The sequence below is a fragment of the Schistocerca americana genome, chromosome 8, assembly GCF_021461395.2.
Source record: "Schistocerca americana isolate TAMUIC-IGC-003095 chromosome 8, iqSchAmer2.1, whole genome shotgun sequence".
In the NCBI taxonomy this organism is placed as follows: Eukaryota; Metazoa; Arthropoda; class Insecta; order Orthoptera; family Acrididae; genus Schistocerca; species Schistocerca americana.
This window is the reverse complement of record NC_060126.1, coordinates 80,520,993-80,535,607: the sequence shown is the minus strand read 5'-3', so window position 1 is coordinate 80,535,607 and position 14,615 is coordinate 80,520,993. Positions and strand designations below refer to the sequence as shown.

At 42.5% G+C, this 14,615-nt stretch overlaps 1 non-coding gene across 1 annotated transcript; it reads right to left on the bottom strand.

Moving 5' to 3' along the window:
• Positions 1 to 13,630: 13,630 nt before the first annotated feature.
• Positions 13,631 to 13,705, bottom strand: Trnat-ugu. Its single transcript has one exon. It is a non-coding gene; the product is annotated as a tRNA-Thr (tRNA).
• Between the last annotated feature and the right edge of the window lie 910 nt (positions 13,706 to 14,615).

Below are 14,615 nucleotides of genomic sequence, written 5' to 3'. Positions count from 1 at the left end.
TTTCTTAAAACTTCTGGTGATCAACTATTTCCGGTTTTTCTTAAAAGATCTGACTGGACATGAAACAATATTGCATGTTATCTAATCGTTTTAAAAAGGCAAATGACGCCGAGGATCTGAGATTTTTAAGGTATTTTAATTGTGGCATTGACAAATTCGTGAGAATACAGTTTGATAGATTTTTGTATTAGTAATTCGGTTTTGAGTTTTGTTCTAACGTGATTAGCAAAAACGTTTCCTGAATGTTGTCGCATTCCTAGCTGCCGCCACCGTATCAGAATTTTCAGTAGATACGACATGTGTTCCAATTCCAAGCGTTGAAACGGTTTATGACACTTCAGCTGCTGATATTTTGGGATACTGGTCCGAATGAACGTTTTGTACTTGCAGAACCGAACCCCCCCCCCCCGCAGAACACAAAATTATCTACGCCCCTGTTATAGCACTGTGGTAAAAATGATAGTTTAAGCGCGACCTCTACCGGTACCAGACTAGCAGGCTAACAATCACGGATCAATCCCTACAGCCTCCCTTCCGCACAAAAAATGGAACAAAACCAATTAAAAACTGCAGACTTTCTTTCTGCAAATGTTTGATGTTTTCCGCCAAACCAGACAGCAAACTCGATGCTATTCAAAGGTAGCACTCTTTTTGCGCAGCGATTTGTTAGTACAGTCCAGTATTATTAATATAGCAGATCACACCTGTAAAACGAACACAGACTCGTAATCAGTTTTTGTAAGAGCGGTCGCAGCACCTGCCGCTGCCTCAGAGGTCCACTCGCCTCTGTTGGTTGTACCCTGCAACACCTTGCGTACAGACGATAAACTGTTCTGAAGAGCTGCCGCAGCCTGTCGCCTAGAAGACCATCTTGCATCTTGCTGCTGACAAACTGCAACATTCTTTAAAAAAAATGATGATCATTATGACTGACACTTCCGCGGCGTGCACGTCAACAAGGTTTAGACTATATGTTGCACAAGGCACAAATTTAGGTCCTTTTTTGGAGGGGCGGGGGGGGGGGGGGTATATTTCCTTCTACGCTTTCCTATGTTCCTGCCTTGTTCGTACCATTATCGAAGCCTTGGCCACAACAGTTTTCAATACACAAACTACCACAGCTTCCGCAGTATTTCTTCCTATAAACTTCTTCCAGTTTTTTGATGACTTATTATGTAATCAACAAAATTTTCTTCTATTTGACATTTCCCATCCTTAATACAGACATTCGTAATGATTTTAGTCATCTGTTCTAAATATGCCGCATATGTAGTACAAAGAAACATAAGAGACAAATGCTTTGCATTTTCACCTTGCTCATTATTTCAGATAGAATCTTATTTTCCAAAATCTCTATAACTTCGTTCTGAATTTTAAGAGACAAATAGCGTAGAACATGTTTTCAGCTTCTAACGTTTTCTATGTGCTCAAACAGTTGAGGAGTATAGTGACTATTAAGCTCCAAAGTATTCCAAAATACACCATAGTTGTTGTTACTGATGAATCTGAACCTCTCGTTAAAGGTATGTAGTTTCGGCCGCAATGGAGAATTACATACACAAAACATTTAAGAACACAACTCCGCTTTTATATTTCAAGTAGCATGCCCTTTAGGAAGTCAGCGTCAATAGAAGTACTGGTTTCCATTCCAATTTCTAATTCTTTCCACTTGACGTATGAGTTTCGGTGAGTTGACGGTGTTTCGTGAACATGAATGAAGGGACTCAAGTTTTTCCAATCACTGACTCCTTTCTCCAAACCAGAAAATGAGGATTTGTCGTCTTCTGAAAAAAGAACGCAAGTGAAACGAAATAACGTGTCCTTAGACAGGACGTACAACGTCCATCGCCTTTTTTACTTTTTCACAGTTTGGCAGACTTTTAAAGAAGTGTTTCGGAGACCAGTGCCTTCCGTCATCTGTGTAGGAAATATGTAGCTGTTTAAGTCAATGTAATTCCTAGGCTTCATTCAACAAGTTTACAACGAACTGTGTCGGATCGAAAATTTGCCGGCCACTTTTTGGGATCATCGTACATTATTTGTATTTCCGCATTAATTGCATCAAACGTATAATTTACGTTAGATGTAGAGTCTCTTCCACCACCAGCAGAACTGCTACTCACTGCAACAGACTTAGCTGTGGTACGTTTCCTTCTTCAGAGTTGGTGACCACCTCTGTTGGTGCGACCTGACTGGCTGTTTCCTTCTGACGCAATCTTACTATTTTGATTTTGTAGTACGGTACTGTCATGTAGATCTACTTCTAACAGGTCTGTTTCTTCTTGTTGTTCATTCACCAGCCTGTTTTCAAGTGCTAAAGATAGTTCCATCCTATCTTCTCATTTTGGTTTATTTACTGTTTTAACTCGATTTTCTGAAGATCTTACTGGGCCAGTTTCTGAAAAGAAAGCAATTTGTAATATAAATGAGAAATTAACCATCCCTATAGCCACGCTCCCCATACAGTATTGTGAAATTTTGTTTTGTTTGAACGTTCCTGAACTTTAAAACTGCGCTTGTCGGCTATTTGACAATTATATCAGAAAAGGGGGGAGGGGACTAAGAAGGGAATTTAACACGCTTGTTCTGCTACTTCAAATACAGTTCATTTTATTTAGAAATGTTTAGGGTAGAGGTTATGATAAATCCAAATTTATGTATTTTTACTACGATATATGTGCACATTTGTAATGAATAGCAACTAAATGTGTTCTCCACGTCTCAGTTTGTGACACATGTGAGTAGTATTGTTAATTCTTTCATAACAAGATTATGGTTTACGACCGCAGCCGGTAGTAATAATAAATGAATACAGTACAGCTGAGTGGATAAACAGCTCGTGCAGGGCAGATTAGTTACTTACGCTAAAAAAAAAAAAAAATAGGTTGACTGGATTTTTCGGTAGTTTCTTAATATTAATATGTACTCAGTATTGCTTCAACACCGAGAAATAAGTTAAAGACAAAGTAGAACAAAATTAATTTAGAGGTGCGTGTCGGGAAGAAGCCGATCAAATCATATTAATGGCAGCACCAAGGTAGTAAACGCCGTTTAACCACACCGGGGTTCAAAAGATTTTACTTATTTTTTATTTATTTGTTACAGCGATAGTGCTGTAAGTATTCATCGCTGCTGTATACGAACTGTTGCACCATCATACGCTGACATTTATCTTTATTTCTTTATTATACAGGTTTACTCTTCTGTATGTGCTTTCAAGCTGACGTTAAGTGCGTTTCAAGTATTGAGTAGGCACCTGGTAGAAACTGAGGAGAGATGGCAGCACTACCACTAGCAAGCTTTGCTATTTTGAAAGATGCACCCAACTCAACTGCTTCATTTTTTATCTGTTGCCGGCCGGAGTGGCCGTGCGGTTCTAGGCGCTACAGTCTGGAGCTGAGCGACCGCTACGGTCGCAGGTTCGAATCCTGCCTCGGGCGTGGATGTGTGTGATGTCCAGTTAGGTTTAATTAGTTCTAAGTTCTAGGCGACTGATGACCTCAGAAGTTAAGCCGCATAGTGGTTCAAATGGCTCTGAGCACTATGGGACTCGACTGCTGAGGTCATTAGTCCCCTAGAACTTAGAACTAGTTAAACCTAACTAACCTAAGGACATCACAAACATCCATGCCCCAGGCAGGATTCGAACCTGCGACCGTAGCAGTCTCGCGGTTCCAGACTGGAGCGCCTTTAACCGCACGGCCACTTCGGCCGGCTAAGCCGCATAGTGCTCAGAGCCATATGAACCATTTTTTTTATCTGTTTCATAATACCATAGACAATTGCCAGTAAACATGCCGCTCTGGGCGGTGGCACGGTTCGCCCTAACCTCCCCCCCCCCCCCCCCCTCCCTGTTAGAGCCGTTCTTGTACACGCGGTGTATGTGGACGTAGCTAAAGATCAAGAGGTGGTGACAGATAAAATCGTCGACATATTTCGGTACAATCCTGTCATCAAGAACATCGGAACGTATTGCGGAACAGCAATAGTGAATAAGGCGGTCATTCCTCGTCAAGCATAATCTATACTCGAAAGTGGAAGGGGGATATGGTCTTAGTCAATTTATTTATGACTGCAAATTGGCGGATTTTCGCGTGAACCTTTTATATGCGGAGGTGGTGGATTCTGGTGAGCCGGAAGCTGGCGCGAGGGCCCATTAGGGCAGACAGCGGCTGCGGGAGAAGGCAGGACAGGTAAACCTCACACAATGGCAGTGACGTCAGGGGAAAAACTCTGGAGACCACTAGTCTGGAGGCGCGGGACGGCTTCGGCCCTGAGCTCGGCAGTCAGTGGTGGATGGTGCACAATATTTACACTGCCTAACTAAAGGTGCGGATAAAATAAATAACGATCAGTCCCCAGAACTAAATTTCCCTCTTCTGCACACTCCCGCACACAACACAACATTAACTCCAGATGCTTCCCACAACCTCTCTCTCACCCTCTCTCTCCCTCCCAGCCCTGAAAATACACACACATAAACGTAGATAGGCACACACGCAGACACACACACACACACACACACACACACACACACACACACACACACACAAACTGAACACCATAAACGCCAACAACATTCCAAATCTGTGCGCCTCAACCAGACAAATATGCCACGAAACAAATGAATATTACACAGTCACAACAAAACGCAGTGGTGGCGAAAACACGGTGCAAGATCGAAAAATCGCAGAAAATTCCTGTGATACGACAAAAGTGGTAGAAATCAGCGTGTTGCCACACCACAAACAAGGGACACAAGCACAACAACATCAAAGCGTTAAGTAACACGCAAAATAACCGATAGATACTCATTTTCGCTCGAAAATGCATACAACACAAAAATAAAAATTACGTTTTGCTGTTTGCAAATGACAAGTTGTAGATTGTGTAGCAGACTCACAGCTACCAACATGAACATTCAATAGCTTCATATAAGATAATATAAACCAAGGCAAACATCCATCGTTTTCCAGATCAGTTATAAAATCGGAACTTCAGACGCACTATAATAAACAACATACCATGCTTCAGCCCAGTAATACATATCTCAAAGGCGAACTGTTAACGAACCATGTATGTGACAACAATCACTTCATTCACAAATGTAAATATTTTGTACCAAATCTTTCCTCTGAACGTTAACATTTACAGAAAGGAAATAAATGGTTCAAATGGCTCTGAGCACTATGGGACTTGACATATAAGGTCATCAGTCGCCTAGAACTTAGAGCTACTTAAACCTAATTAACCTAAGGACATCACACACATTCATTCCCGATGCAGGATTCAAATCTGTGACCGCAGCGGTCGCGCGGTTCCAGACTGAAGCGCCTAGGACCGCTCGGGTACACCGGTCGGCAAAGGAAATAAAGCACAAAAAAAAAACATGCTGAAAAATATGTGGGTAAAACAGAACTCCAAAGGTGTCTTGCATAAGGCGGAATTCCTCATCCAGTTTTCTTAGGAAGAACGGAAATAAGAACTGCAACACCACAAGCTGATTAAATAACAGGAAAATATAACAACATGAAGAGAGGAAAAGGAAGGTATTACCGACGCAAACGCTTTTCTCTGGCACAATGGAACAATTACTTTAGAAATTATGTTTCATGGAGTGTGCTAGCACAAATAAAAATTTGTATATTTGTTAATATAAATCATCTTATGACATACGAGATATCGTTTCAAACAATTCTGTGTTTGTATTGATTAGCTCTCGTTACGGGAATCAGTATAGCGAGACAGCATTGACATGCCACACTGCCACACCCGACACAGGTGCGCAGTCACAAAGTAATAGAGTAGTGAATGAATTAGTTTATAAAGATACCGACTGACACACACCGGTATGCCATTCAAGAATCACAGTAGGAGTATAATTCAAGATCTGGATGTGAAACTGACACATATTCACATAAATTAGTTGAATAATTCTTTATTGGGATGGTGCATAAGTTCGTAGCCTTTTCGTTTTGCATATTGGTATTCCTGTTGCTATGGGTTTATTTTCGATTATCATTTTTATTTGTAGTTCACAGTTGCTATTTGAGTTATCATATTGCCAATTAGTTGATGTTGTTGTTATCTTCAGTCCAGAGATTAGTTTGATGCAGCTCTCCATGCTACTCTATCCTATGCAAGCTTCTTCATCTCCGAGTACCTACTGCAGCCTACATCCTTCTGAATCTGCTTTGTGTATTCATCTCTTGGTCTCCCTCTACGATTTTTACCCTCCACGCTGCCCTCCAGTACTAAATTGATGATCCCTTGATGCCTCAGATCGTGTCCTACCAACCGATCCCTTCTTATAGTCAAGTTGTGCCACAAACTCCTCTTCTCCCCAATTCCATTCAATACCTCCTCAGTAGTTATGTGACCTACCCATCTAATCTTCAGCATTCTTCTGTAGCACCACATTTCTAAAGCTTCTATTCTCTTCTTGTCTAAACTATTTATCGTCCATGTTTCACTTCCATACATGGCTACACTCCATACAAATACTTTCAGAAAAGGGTTCCTAACACTTAAATCTATACTCGATGTTAACAAATTTCTCTTCTGCAGAGAGGCTTTCCTTGCCATAGCCAGCCTACATTTTATATCCTCTCTACTTCGACCATCATCAGTTGTTTGCTCCCCAAATAGCAAAACTCATCTACTACTTTAAGTGTCTCATTCCCTAATCTAATTCCCTCAGCATCACCTGACTTAATTCGACTACATTCCATTATCCTCGTTTTGCTTTTGTTGATGTTCATCTTATATCCTCCTTTCAAGACACTGTCCATTACGTTCAGCTGCTCTTCCAGGTCCTTTGCTGTCTCTGACAGAATTACAACGTCATCGGCGAACCTCAACATTTTCATTTCTTCTCCGTGGATTTTAATTCCTACTCCAAATTTTTCTTTTGTTTCATTTACTGCTTGCTCAATATACAGATTAAATAACATCAGGGAGAGGCTACAACCCTGTCTCACTCCATTCTCAACCACTGCTTCCCTTTTTTGCCGCTCGACTGTTATAACTGCCATTAGGTTTCTGTACAAATAGTAACTAGCTTTTCGCTCTGTATTTGACCCCTGCCACCTTCAGAATTTGAAAGAGAGTATTCCAGTCAACATTGTCAAAAGCTTTCTCTAAGTCTACAAGTGCTAGAAACGTAGGTTTGCCTTTTCATTATCTATTTTCCAAGTTAAGTCGTGGCGTCATTAGAGTCTCGTGTGTTCCAACATTTCTACGGAATCCAAACTGATCTTCCCCAAGTCAGCTTCTACCAGTTTTTCCATTCGTCTGTAAAGAATTCGCCCTAGTATTTTGCAGCTGTGACTTATTAAACTGATAGTTCGGTAATTTTCACATCTGTCAACACCTGCTTTCTTTGGGGTTGGAATTATTATATTCTTCATGAAGTCTGAGGGTATTTTGCCTGTCTCATACATCTTGCTCACCAGATGGTAGAGTTTTGTCAGGGCTGGCTTTCTGAAGGCTATTAGTTGTTCTGATGGAATGTTGTCTATTCCCGGAGCCTTTTTTTCGACTGTAGTCTTTCAGTGCTCTGTCAAATTCTTCACGCAGTATCATATCTCTTATTTCATCTTCATCTACGTCCTCAGCCATTTCCATAATATTATCGCCCTCAAGTACGTCGCCCTTGTATAGACCCTCTATATAGTCCTTCCATCTTTCTGCTTACCCATTTGTGCTTAGGACTGGTTTTCCACCTGAGCTTTTGATACTCATACAGGTGGTTCTCTTTTCTCCAAGGATCTCTTTAATTTCCCTTTAGGCGGTGTCTATCTTATCCCTAGTGATATATGCCTCTACTTCCTTACATTTCTGCTCTAGCCATCCTTGCTTAGCCATTTTGCACTTACTATCGATCTCATTTTTGAGAGGTCTGTACTCCTTTTCGCCTGCTCCATTTAGTGCATTTTTATATTTTCTTCTTACATTGATTAAATTCAATATTTCTTCTGCTACCCAAGGATTTCTACGAATCCTCGTCTTTTTAACTACTTGATCCTCTTTGGCCCTCACTATTTCATCTCTCAAAGCTATCCTTTCTTCTTCTACTGTATTTCTTTCCCTGTGTTTGTCAATCGTTCCCTAATGCTCTCTCTGAAACTCTCTACAACCTCTGGTTCTTTCAGTTTATCCAGGTCCCATCTCCTTAAATGCCTACCTTTTTGCAGTTTCTTCAGTTTTACTCTACAGTTCATAACCAATAAATTGAGGTCTGAGTCCACATCTGCCCCTGGAAATGTTTTACATTGTAAAATATGGTTCCTAAATATCTGTCTTACCATTATATAATCTGTCTGAAATCTTCCAGCGTCTCGAGGCGTCTTCCACGTATATAAGCTTCTTTCATGATTCTTAAACCAAACATAAGCTATGGTTAAGTTATGCTCTGCGCAAAATTCTACCGGGCGGCTTCCTCTTTCATTCGTTACTCCCAATCCATATTCGCCTACTACTTTTCCTTCTCTCCCTTTCCCTACTACCGAATTGCAGTCCCCCATGACTATTAAATTTTGGTCTCCCTTAACTATCTGAATAATTTCCTTAAGTGCATCATACATTCCTTCAATCTCTTGATCATCTGTGGAGCTAGTTGGCATTAAAACTTGTACTACTGTGGTAGGTGTGGGCTTCGTGTCTATCTTGGTATAGAATAATGCGTTCGCTATGCTGTTCGTAGTAGCTTATCCGCGCTCCTATTTTTTATTCATTATTGAACCTATTCCTGCATTACCCCTACTTGATTTTGTATTTATAATCCTGTAATCACCTGACCAGAAGTCTTGTTCCTCCTGCCACCGAAGCTCACTAATTCCCACTATATCTAACTTCATATTATCCATTTCCCTTTTTAAATTTTCTAACCTACCTGCCCGATTAAGGGATCAGACATTCCACGCTCCGATCCGTAGAACGCCAGTTTGCTTTCTCCCGATAACAACATCCTCCTGAGTAGTCCTGGGGACTATTTTAGCTCCGGAATATTTTACCCAAGAGGACGCCATCATGATTTAAACATACAGTAAAGCTGCATGCCCTCGGGAAAAATTACAGCTGTAGTTTCCCCTTGATTTCAGCCGTTCGCAGTACCATCACAGCAAGGCCGATTTGGTTAATGTTACAGGGCCAGATCAGTCAATCATCCAGACTGTTGCCCCTGCAACCACAGAAAAGGCTGCTGCCCCCCTTCAGGAACCACACGTTTGTCTGGTCTGTCAACAGATACGCCTCCGTTGTGGTTGCACCTACGGTACGGCTATGGTACGGCTATGATACATGGTGGTGGGGGGCGGCAATTAGTTATTTGGAGATAAGTGAGTGGAGTTGTACACGCTCGAAAATGGAGTGCCAAGTGTAGAAATCGGAACATTTCCGTTGTATTCTTCTGTTTTTCGATACAGGTTTGACAGCAGCGGAGACAACCAGAAACATTTGCGACGTGTATGAGCATAATGCCACTGAACAGAGCCAGGAAAGAAAATGGCTTTCTCGTTTTAAGGACACTCTAGTGACTCTCCTCGTTCAGGAAGGCCTTTGGGGTTTGATGAATATCGTTTAAACGCATTAATCCACAATGATTCACGTGAATGTAATCGAGAACTCGCAAATGTGATCCACTGTGAGAATTCCACCATCGGGCGACATTGCATGCAGTGGGAATGCTTCAGACATCGAGTGTATGCCTACCGCACGCTTTAAACCAAAATCACAAAATCTGCGGGTGGCCATATGTACATCTTGCATCTCTTCTGCTCGTCATAAATTGGTTCGTGATCATTCCTATCCTGTGTCGTTACTGGTGACGAGAAAAGGAGTCTTTATATTAACACAACGAAAAGAAAGCAATTGTTGAGCCCAACCGAAGCAGATACTCCCCGTAAAATGACCCGCACGCATTCACAAAAGATAATGTTGTGCTTCTAGCGGAACAGTGGCGGTGAGGTATACTGCAATTTACTTCCCACCACTGCTGACATTTATTAGTGATGCTACACCGCGGTAACGCCTGTCCGCATTCTGTTAGACTGACAAAAGGGGAAGTCATTCCACACCTACAATATTCACCTCGTGTTGCGCCATCAGATTTTCACATTTTTCCAGTCTCTGTCGAACAACCTTTAAGGAACTTCTTTTCCGGATGAAAAAGCGCTCCGAACATGGATCGACGAGTACTTTGCATCAGCATCCGGTTATGTCGACAGTCGCGGCTACAGAAGGTGCCCATCGTTGCAGACTGTTGTAAATAGTGAAGGACAACACAGGGTGGTCCATTGATAGTGACCTGGCCAAATATCTCACCAAATAAGCATCAAACGAGAAAACTACAAAGAACGAAACTCGTCTAGCTTGAAGGGGAAAACCAGATGGCGCTATGGTTGGCCCGCTAGATGGCGCTGCCAAAGTAAAACGGATATCAACTGCGTTTTTTTTCTTTTTTTTTTTTTAAATAGGAACCCCCATTTTTATTACATATTCGTGTAGTACGTAACGAAATATGAATGTTTCAGTTGGACCACTTTTTTCGCTTTGTGATAGATGGCGCTGTAATAGTCACAAACGTACAACTACGTGGTATCACGTAACATTCCGCCAGTGCGGACGGTATTTGCTTCGTGATACATTACCCGTGTTAAATTGCACCGTTTACCAATTGCGGAAAAGGTCGATATCGTGTTGATGTATGACTACTGTGATCAAAATGCCCAACGGGCGTGTGCTTTGTATGGTGCTCGGTATCCTGGACGACATCATCCAAGTGTCCCGACCGTTCGCCGGATAGTTACGTTATTTAAGGAAACAGGAAGTGTTCAGCCACATGTGAAAAGTCAACCATGACCTGCAACAAATGATGATGCCCAAGTAGGTGTTTAGCTGCTGTCGCGGCTAATCCGCACATCAGTAGCATACAAACTGCTCGACGATCGGGAATGTCAAAAACGTCGGTGTTGAGAATGCTACATCAACATCGATTGCACCCGTACCATATTTCTATGCACCAGGAATTCCATGGCGACGACTTTGAACGTCGTGTACCGTTCTGCCACTGGGCACGAGAGAAATTACGAGACGATGACAGATTTTTTGCACGCGTTCTATTTAGCGACGAAACGTCATTCACCAATAGCGGTAACGTAAACCGGCATAATATGCACTATTGGGCAACGGAAAATCCACGATGGCTGCGACAAGTGGAACATCAGCGACCTTGGCGGGTTAATGTATGGTGCGGCATTATGGGAGGAAGGTAATTGGCCCCATTTTATCGATGGCAATCTAAATGGTGCAATGCATGCTGATTTCATACGTAATGTTCTACTGATGTTACTACAAGATGTTTCACTGCGTGACAGAATGGCAATGTACTTCCAACATGATGGATGTCCGGCACATAGCTCGCGTGCTGTTGAAGCGGTATTGAATAACATGACAGGTGGACTGGTCGTCGAAGCACCATACCATGGCCCGCGCGTTCACCGGATCTGACGTCCCCGGATTTCTTTCTGTGGGGAATGTTAAAGGATATTTGCTATCGTGATCCACCGACAACGCCTATCAACATGCGTGAGCGCATTGCCAACGCATGAGCGAATATTACGGAAGGCGAGCTACTCGCTGTTGAGAGGAATGTCGTTACACGTATTGGCAAAATTCATTGAGGTTGACGGACATCATTTTGAGCATTTATTGCATTAATGTGGTATTTACAGGTATTTACGCTGTAACAGCATGCGTTGTCAGAAATGGTTCAAATGGCTCCAAACACTATGGGACTTAACATCTGAGGTCATCAGTCCCCTAGACTTAGAACTACTTAAACCTAACTAACCGAGGGACATCACACACATCCATGCCCGAGGCAGGATTCGAACCTGCGACCGTAGCAGCAGCGTGATTCCGGACTGAAGCGCCTAGAACCGCTCGGCCACCGCGTCCGGCGTTCTCAGAAATGATAAGTTCACAAAGGTACATGTATCACATTGGAACAACCGAAATAAAATGTTCAAACGTACCTACGTTCTGTACTTTAATTTAAAAAACCTACATGTTACCAACTGTTCGTCTAAAATTGTGAGCCATATGTTTGTGACTATTACAGCGCCATCTACCACAAAGCGGAAAAAGTAGTCCAACTAAAACATTCATATTTCTTTACGTACTACACGAATATGTAATAAAAAATGGGGGTTCCTATTTTTTAAATAACGCATTTGATATCCGTCTGAGTTATGGCACCGCCATCTAGCGGGCCAACCATAGCGCCATCTGGTTTCCCGGTCACGATTAATGGATCACCCTGCATATTATAGATGACTAGAGTCTCTATTATGTGTATCTGTTGTGTTTATTGAACATAGGAAAAAACGCTACCAGCTTATGCACCAACCCAATACAACTAAATATGCAAATTAACAGAAAAGATAAGAAATTATACAAATCCAAATGTTTTTGTCGCTCTCGTAAACTGACATACTGCCGGGAGAGCGGTGTGCTGTGTGTGTGAAATGTTACGGGACTCAACTGCTAAGGTCACAAGTCCCTAAGCTTACACACTACTTAACCTAAATTATCCTAAGGACAAACACACACACCCATGCCCGAGGGAGGACTCGAACCTCCGCCGGGAACAGCCGCACAGTCCGTGACTGCAGCGCCTTTGACCGCTCGGCTAATCCCGTATGGCAGCGGTGTGCTGACCACATGCCCGCCCCTACGTATCCGCATAATGTGGCGCCTGAGGGCTGAGGATGACACGCCGTCCGTCGGTACCGTTGGTGCTTCACGGCCTGTTCAGGCTGAGTTTTTTAAATGTGTTTGTGGTCTTGAGTCCGAAGACTGATTTGATGCAGGTCTCTACGCTACTCTGTACTCTGTCCTTTGCAGCCCGTCTTTGCATAACTACTGCAACGACATCCATTGGAACCTGCTCACTGTACTCATCTCCTTGTTTTTCTCAACCATTTTTCCCCAAAGCCTTCCCACCAATATTAAACTGATGGTCCCTTGAAGTCTCAGAATGTGTCCCATCAACCGATGTATCCTTTTAGTCAAGTTATGCCAGAAATTTCTTTTCTCTCAATTCTGTTCAGTTCCTCCTCATTGGATGCATGATACTTGTACTTAATCTTCACCATTCTTCTGCAGCATCACATACGTGAACTATTTATCTTCCACGTTTCACTTCCATAGAGGACTCCACTGCAGACAATTCCCTTCAGGAAAGTTTACCTAACACTTAAATTTATATCGATGTTAATAAATTTCCGTTCTTCAGAAATGCATTTCTTGTCACTGCCATTTTAATAATTTTTTGCATATTGCAGCCCCGTCAACAACTGTGATAGACTAATATTTTGAAGAATCAGCCTCAGTTGCGCAAATTTTCTACTCTTTACCGGGTTTCGGCTAAATTAATCTAGCCTTCTTCAGAAGCATAAAATTACTATAACATGCCCCAGTAACTATATATGACGGTTGTATCTGTTCCCGAAAGAACAGTTACCGTGGATGACCATGCAGCTTTGGTAGAAATGAAATGATAATGAAATGGACACCCTAGCTGCAAACAGGCGTTGATTTACTTCATTGGGGACATGTTGAAAATGTGTGCCACGACCGGGACTCGAACCCGGGATCTCCTGCTTACATGGCAGACACTCTATCCATCTGAGCCACCGCGGGCACAGAGGATGGTGCGTCTGCAGGGACTTATCCCTTGCACGCCCCCCGTGAGATCCACTACGAATGTAGTGGTGTGACATGTTGGGAATGTGGAACTCACGGGGGGCGTGCAAGGGATAAGTTCCTGCAGACGCACTATCCTCTGTGCCCGCGGTGGCTCAGATGGATAGAGCGTCTGCCATGTAAGCAGGAGATCCCCGGTTCGAGTCCCGGTCGGGGCACACATTTTCAACATGTCCCCAATGAAGTAAATCAACGCCTGTTTGCTGCTAGGGTGTTCATTTCATGCCAGGGACTGAAGTCCAGTCCCGGCATCTCTTCACCACGCGGTCGATCGGCAGCGGCAAATACGTTTTGAGTGCCAACGTATTTGCCGCTGCCAACCGACCGCGTGGTTTGAGAAAAGTGGAGCAGTCCCAGGTAACACAAAACTGAAAAATTAATTTCAAAACAACTACAACCTGAAACAAAAATCTGTTCCACTTGTTTTATTAGCCTCTTATGGAGATGTAAACTGTGAAATTCCGGTTTTATTGCTCGATTAGTATTTCGAGAAAAGGTACACTATAGAAACAATGGTGATAAATTCGAATCCTTTTAAATGTATGTCGATGCGCATTTTCAAACAAAAATTGCACAGAGTGTCGGGCATCATATCGTACGTAATGGTCTCAAGTTTTACTATTTTAACTGTAATATTTTTGGAGATACGTATGTTTAAGTACTAAAATGCATTTTGCCCTGCGTCTGTCCTTAAAGACGTTCTTGACTAAGATAACCACGTCCAATCCCAAAGGTAACTAACGCTTACAACCGTTACAGTGTGTAGTCAGAGCAAACCTGATTTGCATCCTCTTAGTGGTGCTACCAGCACTACTCTTACGCGAACGGCGCAGAATTTAAATAGACAT